The 12,347-nt window shown below is 46.8% G+C and overlaps 1 non-coding gene across 1 annotated transcript; it reads left to right on the top strand.

The window, feature by feature from the left end:
• The first annotated feature begins 5,708 nt into the window (after positions 1–5,708).
• Positions 5,709–5,781, top strand: TRNAT-CGU (transfer RNA threonine (anticodon CGU)). Its single transcript has one exon. It is a non-coding gene; the product is annotated as a tRNA-Thr (tRNA).
• Positions 5,782–12,347: the final 6,566 nt, after the last annotated feature.

Raw genomic sequence — 12,347 nt, 5'->3', positions numbered from 1 at the left:
GAGGCATTTATCCTTGCAGTAAAAAAAAACATATCATCTTTCAAATTTATCGATGTACTTTTTCTATTCACGAAATAAACACTGATTGATTAACTGATTAAAATTGTAATTCAAACCTCATGAGTGTGAAGCACGTGGTAGTTTGCATATTCAAATATAATAACTATCTTCACAACTTGAAGTACCTTTCCTCTCTGACAATAATCGGACTGACTTCAAGGTCGGAAGCAAATACTGACACATAGACTGTAAAATGCACGAACTCTCGTATATTTGCATAAACCACGTTAGTATTCAATTTATAAGTACAAAATTTCTTCAGTGTTAGAATTATTTTTCTCTCATATTTTTGTTTTCCTGCATGGAGATACATTTTAGAAAACATTTTAAACCGTACATCTATATTTAAGTTACTGTAATCGATGCTCAATCAATTAGGAGAAAGCATGTTAATTGTAAAGGTACCAGCACTCCATTGCTATATACCGCTTGAAAATTGAAAATGGCACAAATGGTTACTAAATCCAATGAATATATTATAAATACTCATCTACGATAAAGATTCGAAATCACACCACGAAAATAAAATAAAGGAATGGTTTTTCTTCGCATGTTAGTTTTTTCTCCACCATAAAAATTAGTGGTGCGTGGGCTCAGTGAAAACATTTACTCATATTTTCAGCACACACTACTGGAAAGGTATTAGTGGGCCACCATTTTATTCCGATAGCACTATAGGCGGATAAAATTCTAGGCGAAGGAGGAGGCCCCTGCCTTTCCTGCCCACACGCCTATGGTTCAAGTTACGTGAAAGACCCTTGTGATGATCATACCTTGCTGGTGAAGTAGCGCACTGGCACGGACACAGTGAAGACACACAAGAAAAGACGACGCCCGCTGCAGCGAGTGTCGCCTTTTTTTGTGTGTCTTCACTGTGTCCGTGTCAGTGCACTACTTCACCAGAAAGGTATGATGATTACTCACCAATTAGCCAAACTTTCCACATTACTGAACCCTTGTAATGGTTGGGGTCGAGCATGAAATAGATGGTAGCTGGCCCATGCCGTTGTCCAACTTATCCCCGCTGAGGACGTTGTTGAAGGGAAAGACTTGTTCTCATCGAGAACGAGGAATATGGGTTTATTTACGGTTTTTACATGATAACATTACAGTTCATCAATCTAACATGACTGAAAGAAAAATGCACCCTGAGGAGCCGCCAGCGGCTCCCTAGATCCCTAGGTGAGGAAAAACGGCCGTTCAACCTGCTACCAATTCGGAGCGTTCAAAGTCATCGTAGCCGACCCGCCTTTGAGGGGGAGGTGTTACATACACTTCCGCGCAGGTTTCACTGACCACGCCAAGGTGAGCGGGTTCTCGCAGACACGTGTCTTGCCCCGAGCAGGTGCCTCTTCATCCCAGCGTTGATTCCGCAGACAATGGCCGTCGCGTCCGTCCATGACTTCTAAGCCCCGTGAGACGGCCGCAAGACATCTCCTCCTAGGATTTCCACCGCTTCTAACAAGCCGTGGCGGCCCATGGCAAATCCACTAACAATACTTGGTCGTCCGACCGCGTTTAGTCATAGCTCGCCACCTGTATCTGCAGCTGGGAAAATTTTGTAGGTCGGTACCCTTGCAGCTGCAGTGGTGGCGTAGAGGTAGGCCATACGCCTCGCGTGCAAGAGGACCGTGGTTCGAATCCTGGTGCCGCGCAATTTTCCACTGGATTAAAGAAAATCCGCGTGTTGATAAAATTGCATAAACAGGCCTGGAGTGTGGCCCCATCCCGGTGACCAGTACCGGTAACGTACTCCCTCACCAGAGCAGGATTGGCCACCCTAGTGCAGTACTTGGCCACAACCTCCTATATGAACACAACAATCAAACCCCGGCCCTCAGACCCCAGCAGCTGTGAAGCAACTGACCACGGCGGCGGTCAGACCTGCAACGCAGCAGAGGGTGCTAAGTATCCCTGGTTCCGGACAGGCCGCCATTGGAATCTGAACCTGGCAACGTTTAACGCTAGAACGTTATCTAGTGAGGCGAGTCTAGCAGTGCTATTGGAGGAATTAGAGGGCAGTAAATGGGATATAACAGGGCTCAGTGAAGTTAGGAGGACGAAAGAAGTACATACAGTGCTGAAAAGCGCGCACGTGCTGTGCCACCGGGGCTTAGCGGAGAGACGAGAACTAGAAGTCGGATTCCTGATTAATAAGGATATAGCTGGTAACATACAGGAATTCTATAGCATTAACGAGAGGGTGGCAGGTCTTGTTGTGAAATTTAATAAGAGGTACAAATTGAAGGTCGTACAGGTCTACGCCCCTACATCCAGTCATGATGGCCAGGAAGTCGAAAGCTTCTATGAAGACGTAGAATTGGCGATGGGTAAAGTCAAAACAAAATACACTATACTGATGGACGACTTCAATGCCAGGGTAGGCAAGAAGCAGGCTGGAGACAAGTCAGTGGGGGAATATGGCATAAGCTCTAGGGATAGCGGGGGAGAGTTATTAGTAGAGTTTGCAGAACAGAATAATATGCGGATAATGAATACCTTCTTCCGCAAGCGGGATAGCCGAAAGTGGACGGTGGAGGAGCCCGATTGGCGAGACTAGAAATGAAATAGACTTTATACACTGCGCTAACCCTGGCATCATACAAGATGTGGACGTGCTCGGCAAGGTGCGGTGCAGTGACCATAGGATGGTAAGGACTCGAATTAGTCTAGACTTGAGGAGGGAACGGAAGAAACTGGCACATAAGAAGCCGATCAATGAGTTAGCGGTAAGAGGGAAAATAGAGGAATTCCGGACCAAGCTACAGAACAGGTATTCGGCCTTAAGTCAGGAAGAGGACCTTAGTGTTGAAGATATGAACGACAATCTTACGGGCATCATTAATTAATGTGCAATAGAAGTCGGTGGTAATTCCGTTAGACAGGATGCCAGTAAGCTATCGCGGGAGACGAAAGATCTGATTAAGAAACGCCAATGTATGAAAGCCTCTAACCGTACAGCTTGAATAGAATTGGCAGAACTGTCCAAGTTAATCAACAAGCATAAGACAGCTGACACAAGGAAGTATAATATGGATAGAATTGAACATGCTGTCAGGAACGGAGGAAGCCTAAAAGCAGTGAAGAAGAAACTAGGAATAAACAAGAATCAGATGTATGCGTTAAGAGACAAAGCCGGCAATATCATTACTAATACGGATGAGATCGTTCAAGTGGCTGAGTAGTTCTATAGAGATTTATACAGTACCAGTGGCACCCACGACGATAATGGAAGAGATAATAGTCTAGAGGAATTAGAAATCCCACGTGTAACGCCGGAAGAAGTTAAGAAAGCCTTGGGAGCTATGCAAAGGGGGAAGGCAGCTGAGGAGGATCAGGTAACAGCAGATTTATTGAAGGATGGTGGGCAGATTGTTCTTGAAAAACTGGCCACCCTGTATACGCAATGCTTCATGACTTCGAGCGTACCGGAATCTTGGAAGAACGCTAACATAATCCTAATCCATAAGAAAGGGGACGCCAAAGACTTGAAAAATTATAGACCGATCAGCTTATTGTCCGTTGCCTAAGAAGTATTTACTAAGGTAATTGCAAATAGAATCAGGAACACCTTACACTTCCGTCAACCAAAGGACCAGGCAGGATTCCGTAAAGGCTACTCAACAATAGACCATATTCACACTATCAATCACGTGATAGAGAAATGTGCGGAATATAACCAACCCTTATATATAGCTTTCATTGATTACGAGAAAGCGTTTGATTCAGTCGAAACCTCAGCTGTCACGGAGGCATAACGGAATCAGGGTGTAGACGAGCCGTACGTAAAAATACTGAAAGATATCTATAGCGGCTCCACAGCAACCGTAGTCCTCCATAAAGAAAGTAACAAAATCCCAATAAAGAAAGGCGTCAGGCACGGAAATACGATCTCTCCGATGCTATTCACAGCGTGTTTACAGGAGGTATTCAGACACCTGGATTGGGAAGAATTGGGAATAAGAGTTAGTGGAGAATACCTTAGTAACTTGCGATTCGCTGATGATATTGTCTTGCTTAGTAACTCAGGAGACCAATTGCAATGCATGCTCACTGACCTGGAGAGGCAAAGCAGAAGAGTGGGTCTAAATATTAATCTGCAGAAAACTAAAGCAAAGTCTAACAGTCTCGGAAGAGAACAGCAGTTTACGATAGGTAGCGAGGCACTGGAAGTGGTAAGGGAATACATCTACTTAGGGCAGGTAGTGACCACGGACCGGATCATGAGACTGAAATAACCAGAAGAATAAGAATGGGCTGGGGTGCGTTTGGCCGGCATTATCAAATCATGAACAGCAGGTTGCCACTATCCCTCAAAAGGAAAGTGTATAACAGCTGTGTGTTACCAGTACTCACATATGGGGCAGAAACCTGGAGCCTTACGAAAAGGGTTCTACTTAAATTGAGGACGACGCAACGAGCTATGAAAAGAAGAATGATGGATGTAACGTTAAGGAATAAGAAAAGAGCTGATTGGGTGAGGGACCAAACGCGAGTTGATGACATCTTAGTCGATATCAAGAGAAAGAAATGGGTATGGGCGGGACATGTAATGAGGGGGGAAGATAACCGATGGTCATTAAGGGTTACGGACTGAACTCCAAGGGAAGGGAAGCGTAGCAGGGGGCGGCAGAAAGTTAGGTGGGCGGATGAGATTAAGAAGTTTGCAGGGACAACATGGCCACAATTAGTACATGACCGGGGTAGTTGGAGAAGTATGGGAGAGGCCTTTGCCCTGCAGTGGGCATAGCCAGGCTGTTGATGATGATGATGATGATGACCCTTGCAGGCCGTTCGTAACACCCTGTATAGTGGTTTCTTATTTGCGCGCTTGTGAGCTAGACGTTCTTGCTTCTCTTTTTTCCGTTAGATTAGTGTAGCGATGCCTGTGCATGGCTGTTCTGGCGCATGACGTAGACACAACGCTTACCTTTGGTCGAGGCATTTTCGAAATCGGAGGGCAGAAGCAGCTGAGAGTGGCAAGCGGCGCCCAGCGTCCCGTTCATTGCCCCAACGAGCACGAGCCTCTGCTCCAGGTGCGCGCCACTTGGCCGGAGCTGCGCCTGCATTGCGCGGAGGGGGCGGACTTGGTTGCCGGTGATATGGCCTTCGTGTCCAAAGGACCCAGCGCCCCCGAATTATTGTATGGTCACGGGACTCACTTTAAGTAAACTCTTATTGCATAGAAGAAAAGGAACCGAGGGACCAATTTTTATTAGTCATATAAGAAGACAACAAAGACAACGAGGACAGCGTGGGGTAGGTTATTTGTACTTGTTAATTGAATAAAAGAAATGATAAAGTGATGGAAATGAAAATGGATGAAAAACAACTGGCCGCAGGTGGGGCACGAACCCACGTCTTCGCATTACGCGTGCGATGTCCTTACCACTTGAACTAGCGCGGCGCCGTTTTCCCATCCACTTTCCCATCTTGGGTCCGGCAGCATCGATGCCTTCAGGTAGCACATGTGGGTTTACTAACCAGTTGCCTTCATCCATGAAGTTTACGTACACGTGACGCTTGCGGCAGAAAGGATGTTCCACAGCCGCCGCCAATGCTTGTGAGTGGTGCCGCCGGCTAACACTCCCAGGGTTAGCTCTTGCAGAAAAAACATAAATACCCCAGAAAGTGGACGGCAAATCGGTGCTGCGGTAGCTCAGTTGGTAAGAGCGTCGCACGCGTAATGCGAAGACGTGGGTTCGTCCCCCACCTGCGACCAGTTGTTTTAACAGCGGAGTCGAGCATTCGCCGTCCGGCGTCCGGTGTCACGCAGGGGTGAAAGTTAATGGCACAAAGCCATTATGGGGGATAGGAAGATAGAGGAGAGAGGCACATGAGCCGGTGTTTCGCCGGCGCGCGCGCCCTTTCGCCCCATGTGTTCCGTTCGGCGCGAGCGGCAGCGCAGACTTCGCACAAATCCCGAGCTTCGAGAGCGAGAAGCGCAAGCAAAGCGCCAGCGCTGAGAAACTGCTACCACCGAGGATTGAGAACGGGAAGCGCAAGCCAAGCGCCGGTGGAGGCAAGCCAGCCCCCACTTTCAACAGAAGGCAACCCAAGCCAAACGCCAGCAGAGGCAAGCTAACCCCCAACTTCGAGAGTAGGAGGCCAAGCAGAGACGTCGACGAAGGGAGATTCCTCCCACGGAGGGTGCCGATGGATGGCTCATGAAAGAATTCCTCGACCGTGAGTGCGGCCACAGCTGCAAGGTGCGTGACAGGCTGTGATTTGATTACAACCTCACGCAACTGAAGAGTGGGCGCAATCCGGAACCACAGCTCGAATCTAGCAAAACGACGACAGCGAGACAAAAGACATTCACGAAAGAAAATCGCGCTAAACAGGAGTTCAAACTTAAAAAAGCGACCACCAGCTTCGCTGTTTTGACAGCTTTCACTGCGTGGAAGTGGCTTTACTTCTTTTTCATCCATTTTCACTTCCGTTAATTTATCATTTGCTTAATTTAATTAACAAGTACATTTCCCCTATGCTGTCCTTGGAGTGTTTGTTTGTTGGCTTCTTGTTGTAGCAGCGCTGCCAGCAACACGGCATCGTGACCTGTTACGTCACGCTCCTGTTCCATATATGTCAGCGTCCCACCGGCAATAAACGTTTTCACTGACAACTGGCTTGATTATATGGTGGCAGCGGTCCCTAGTCGGCATGTCGACGCCAGCGTCCCTTCTTCCACCGCCGAAGCCCTTGGACACATACGGCAACGCTCGAGTTGGATGGCAAATTTGGAAAAGTGAGTTTACTTTGTTTCCTACCGGCACTCAGCTGAGCAAGCAGAGCAAAGATGTGCAGGCAGCCACGTTGCTATAGTAACGATTGGTGAGGAGGCTAGAAAGGCGTACAGCATGTTCAAGTTTGAAGCAGGAGAAGACAAAAACGACGTAGACATCTTGTTACAGAAAGTTGAGGATTTCTACAAGCCTGAAACGAATCTAACCTTTCAGGAATTCCGTTTCGGATAAAGAAACCAAAAGTAAGGCGAGATCTTCAGTGAATGGTTGACCGAACTGCGTATACTAGCTAAAAACTGGGAATTTGGAGCGCTAGAAGATCGCATGCTGCGCAGCCGCATTATTCTGGGCATTCGAGACAAGAATTTGCAGCAAACGTTTATTGCTGAAAACCCTTCGTATCAGAAGACTGTCGATATCTGTCGTGCCCATGAGCAAGGGGAAGAGCAGTTTCGCGAGATAAGCGTAGCAGCCGCAACCGCTCAGGAAACGAGTTCATGCAGTAGCAAGTAACAGAAACGTCTGCACTAAATGCTGCTGCCAGACACATCGCAGCAAAATTTGCTCTGCGATCGGGAAGACTTGCAAAAAGTGCGGCAGGCAAAATCATTTTTCCCTAGTATGCAAGACGCCACTGCCATCACGAGGCGCGGTTCAGAGACGCAGAGATTTGCGTGAGCTGCGTCGAAAAGCAGACGAGGACTATTTGCAAACTTTAACGGTGCATACCATAACAGACAACTGGAATGTGATGGTTCCTATTGAAGGCACACGAATGACGTGCAAATTAGACACGGGCGCAAACTGCTGCGTTATTTCGAAACGAGACATTGACACGCTACCAGGTAAGCCAACAGAATCCTGCCGGGTCACGCTTACAGCATTTTTTTTTTAATAGAAAACTGCATCGCATGAAAAAGTACGGCTGTTACTTTCAGCCAACAACAAATCTCACGAAGAAACATTTTTCATTGTAGAGCAGAACACCGAGCAACACCGAGTGACGCCGCGGCAGAACGTTTGGGGTTCATCAGCCGCTTGTAGAGCATTGAATACGAACATATTTACCCCCCAGCACAGCCTTGTGCAGAAGTCTTCAAAGGGCTAGGCCAGCTAAGGGACTTCGAGTACAACTACGACAAACGGTCTGCATTTCTACCGCAGCGAGCAGCGACAAAAAGTGAAACATTTTTAACCGAGTCAAAAATAAGCCAAGCGTGTTCCGGACGGCATGCAACGGTATGCCGCTGGAAAAAGGGGGTCCATACCTCGGGGTTAAAAATCCGCAGACACGGCATGCGCTTCAGCGTAGCCGTCAATTTGCGGTTGAGCAAGCGACGCTTTTGCATTTTCTGCTCCGCATCAGCATATGCTAGGCAGCGAGGGAGCACCTTGAAAACCAGCACGACGGGGGCCACGTCTCGCTGAAGTTGAACAATCAAGGACTAAAATTTAAAAGAAAACACAGGTATCAGTGCTTAATGTTCAGAATTTTTTTTTATTTCAGTAGACTTACCTTGATGTCGCATATTTGTGGATCTATGTTGTTTTCAAGGTCATTTCCGCCAACATAAAGAACGGCGAAATTGACACGACTGTCGCCGACAATGACACTGCGCGAGGACGGCATGACTGAACACGAACCAGCGAGGGGTAACAAGATCACGTGGATGTCGACCTACGTGAGCCGGCAGAAACCATAGGGATTTAGCAGCAGCACCTAGCAGCGTTTTTCCCTAGGCGTACAAGTACCTATAGTCGGATACAGTTTTAGAAAAAAGGGGAGGCCCCGCCCAGATGACCGAAGCGGCGGGGTCACCGGCCGTCCGGCGCATGACGTCGGTCCAGAGTGCGCGCCCATTGGTGGATGCTCGGTGCATCCGCCTCGGAGGAGTAAACGCCCCCTTTTTTCTAATGTTGTATCCGACTATATCTGGGGGCAGGGAATACACCACCAGCTCACGTCATATCCGGTTTGCCTCAAAACCGGGTACAGCCGGCCTGCGGGGAAGCGCTTTTATGTAGAGAGCCTGACTCCTCGCATAGTCGGCTTTTATGTCACGGTACGGCTTCGTTTTTTTTTTTTTTAATCAGAGGTTTGAACAAAGCACGTATTCTGTCAAAAAGAAAGGCAGCACAACACCTGAAGCTAAGCAGACTGACTTAGCTCAGTTTCTACACTGCTTGTTAAGTGCATTAAAGCCCTCAGGATTATTCTTGTGCTATTGCAGAGCGCCTACAATAAAATCGTATGGGACAGAGAAAGCAGTTTCGAAGTTGTTCTTCCTTCTCTTTTTCTGCTCGTCATATTCCGTCTTCTGTAGCCCGTGCTTTAAAATGAAGTGTTTTCTCGTGTAAATATTAAATCCGCCTTAATCGGCCGGATTTCTGTGCATGTGCACCCTAGCAGATTGATCGCGAACATCATGCGAATGTTTGGTCCTGCAAATAAGTATTGCTTCGTAAAATTTAGTACTCGCAAATTCTTCCGGTATTGCCATCTAGCCCACGGTGATCTGGCCCGAATTGGCGACTAAGCGTGAAAAATAAAAAAAAAATTGCAGCGCATTGGCTTTCCTTCGTCTGCCACTGGTTTTGCTTTGTAGACACGCCCGAAATTATACGCCCAGCTCAAACACCTCTGCGCACATAAAGTACCCAAAAAATAATTGCTAAGCCAAGTTGAATTACGTTAAAACAGCGGCTGTACATAACCAAATACGCTTTCTATTTTTGTGTGCCACGTACGCTGCAGAGGCGAACCGCCACAGGGCGAGCCATAGAGAAAGAAAAAAAAGTTATGGGCGAGCTTTCAAGAGCGGAAAGAGCGTTCGATTGCAGCGCCGCCGCTGCCGGTGCCACCGCGCCAACACCAACACCACCTAGTCAGTCTTCTAGGCATAGAGTTAGTAGAACGCTTCTAGGTGGTGTTGACCGCGCACGTCAGCGGAGAAGCGCGCTCGTGCCACTGACAGCATAGTGATTCCAGTATACTATCTAGTAGCAACAGGGCGGCGCCCTAGCGATTGTCACTTCCTCGGGCCAGCTTTTCCTCTAGACCTATGACGACAGCATAGAATAAAGAACCAGTTTACGAAACATTCATTTGAGGGATCGCCAGTCGTTTGTGCGCTGGCGCGAGAGAGAAAATCTGGGGTCTTTTGCTCCTTGACTCTGCCTAGGCACTGCGGAGGAGGTTTCTTAGCGCGTGTTGTACGCGTTTGTCCCCTAGACGTGCCGGCATTGTGGAGTGCGGTCGAGTTCGTTGCTCCGCCGCTGGTTGCCCGCCCGGTGAGGCAGTGGGCACCGGCGCCCCATTTGTTGGTTGCTGTGTCGGAAGGGCAGGCACGTACGCAGGATTTTTTTTTCGCGCGGGGGGGGGGGGGGGGGATAGCTTTCAGCTTGCTGAAAGCTATCCTGAGTTTTTCAAAAGCAAACGACCGCTGCTGGACAAGAAGTGCTTAAAACAAGGTTCGCTATAACCACATATGTCCCACGAAATGAAGAAGGCCAATGAGTATACAGGCGGTTTACTTCATATTCAACAAGCTTGGTTCTCCCTTTGCTAGTGAGTAAACTCGACTTGCCCTGAATACATGGCCTGTGACAAACTATGTGCCAGATGCTGTGTCCCCTGCAAAGCTGAAGATGTGCACGAGATCCTGACACCCTGCAGCGGCTTCTACACTGGGCAAACGGGCTACTATAAAAATGAGTGCCTTTACTAATATGCAAATAACATGAAAACGGGCAGAAATTTGGCTATTCATTGGACCCAACTGCAGGTGCAAGCCACTCTTCCACCAGATGTGTGTTGTTCACAGAAACTGGAGCTATACAAATGCAGATAAAAACAATGATGCTTGAAAGTAGTAGAGTTGAACTATATTCTGCACAAGCAGTGCTACCTGCAGTGCTGGTACCTTATAGCCACAATTCATGGCTGCACTATTCTTGAATTATTAACTTTTATTATATTTATGGTGGCCATATATGGCAAATACGTCTCATCCACATTGTGTGCAATATGGTTAAATGTCAATTATGATAGCCATTCCTGATCTGAAATGCAACAAAAGAGCAAATATAGGCAACAAATTGCAATTCAAAGAGACAAAAGACAGCCAGTGCACAGGTTAAGTGACAGACTTCCTTTTATTGAAAAGAAATGTCACATGTGTCAGTGGGTAGCAATCTTTCAAGCTTGGGTGCCACGCTGTAAAACGGCCTTGGACACAAAAAACCGACATCATATTGTACAGAATGAAAGGGCAAGACTCCATCTAAGAACAGTCTATGGCAACACATACTTGACATGGTGTAAAATATGTTGCCATGCCCTACCCATAAAGAAAAAGCAACAAACACAGAAAAGACGCCTTAAAATGCGATGTGCAGAGTCTGAAACCAAGAAAAAACAACCCGGAAAAGGTTTCGCTAAGTCTTTCAACGATTAAAATTGTCAAACTGTCTCATCGCTTTTTAATGAACCTGCACAGCAGAAAAGGAAGGAAAGCCCAATAGCAGGGCTGCAGAAAATGTCACCGAATAAATATAATTTGCTTACCAACGATACCTGTGGTTTAGTTGTGGTCTGTGTATAAACTAATTGTGTATAAACTTTTCTTGTTTAGAATGGTTTAGCAGATAGGAAAAAAATGACCATAAGAGCACCAGGTGTATGCATAGTCTACGTACGAAAATTCTCAAAGAGCATGTGCAGTCCAGCCAAAAGCAGGGGCAAGAATCCGCATTGTGCTCCTGCATTGAAGGTGATTAACACATATCATAATGGCGAAAGTGCTTTAGTAAGCTTCCCTGCAATATGAATTTGTAATGTACAAAGAATTGTCAATGAAGCTTACCGCAATCATAGATGCACTTGCAAATTATGTCACAATTGAAAATAATGAGCACAGTGTAAACCTATGTGCCCTTTCCACTCTTAGTATGCTTTACTGCACGATGCTTATTTACACCCCTGTATTGCGGTGTAGCAAGCTACGAAAGAAACTTTGCATAGTTAGGCTTTTTACGATTATCTTTCTCTCAATACACTAATATTTCGCGGTCAGGCGTACTAAAAGGGGAAAGGGGCCACAATCACTACATAATAGGAGTTCTTTAATTATACACTCGCGCACCCGGCGCCTCTCAGGTCGCCTAAGTGGACATACTATGCTGGCTGATAGCGGCTCCCTCCCACTTTTAGTATGCTTCACCGCGTAGCTAAAGTGTACTGCGGCGAAGAAGCCGTACATTTGTATTGAGTGAATAAACAAATGGTTTTTACAACAGTGCAGAAATAAACGCGCACCATGCATCAGTCAACCACACGGAAGAGCGTCGCAACATACGGCAGCTGATTCACACAGGCCGTGTAGCCCACTTATTAGTCGTAAAGGGTATTATGGGTAATACAATATTTCAGACACACATACGTGTTTATGCTTACGTTCGCACTCCTTGCGTAATAAGACTCCCAGAACTTCCACAATAGAAAGTAATTTACAACACACAAAGGCAAAGAACACGGACATA

The sequence above is a fragment of the Dermacentor variabilis genome, chromosome 5 (genome assembly GCF_050947875.1).
Source record: "Dermacentor variabilis isolate Ectoservices chromosome 5, ASM5094787v1, whole genome shotgun sequence".
In the NCBI taxonomy this organism is placed as follows: Eukaryota; Metazoa; Arthropoda; class Arachnida; order Ixodida; family Ixodidae; genus Dermacentor; species Dermacentor variabilis.
Note: the sequence above shows the minus strand (reverse complement) of the source record. Positions and strands in the feature narration are given on the sequence as shown.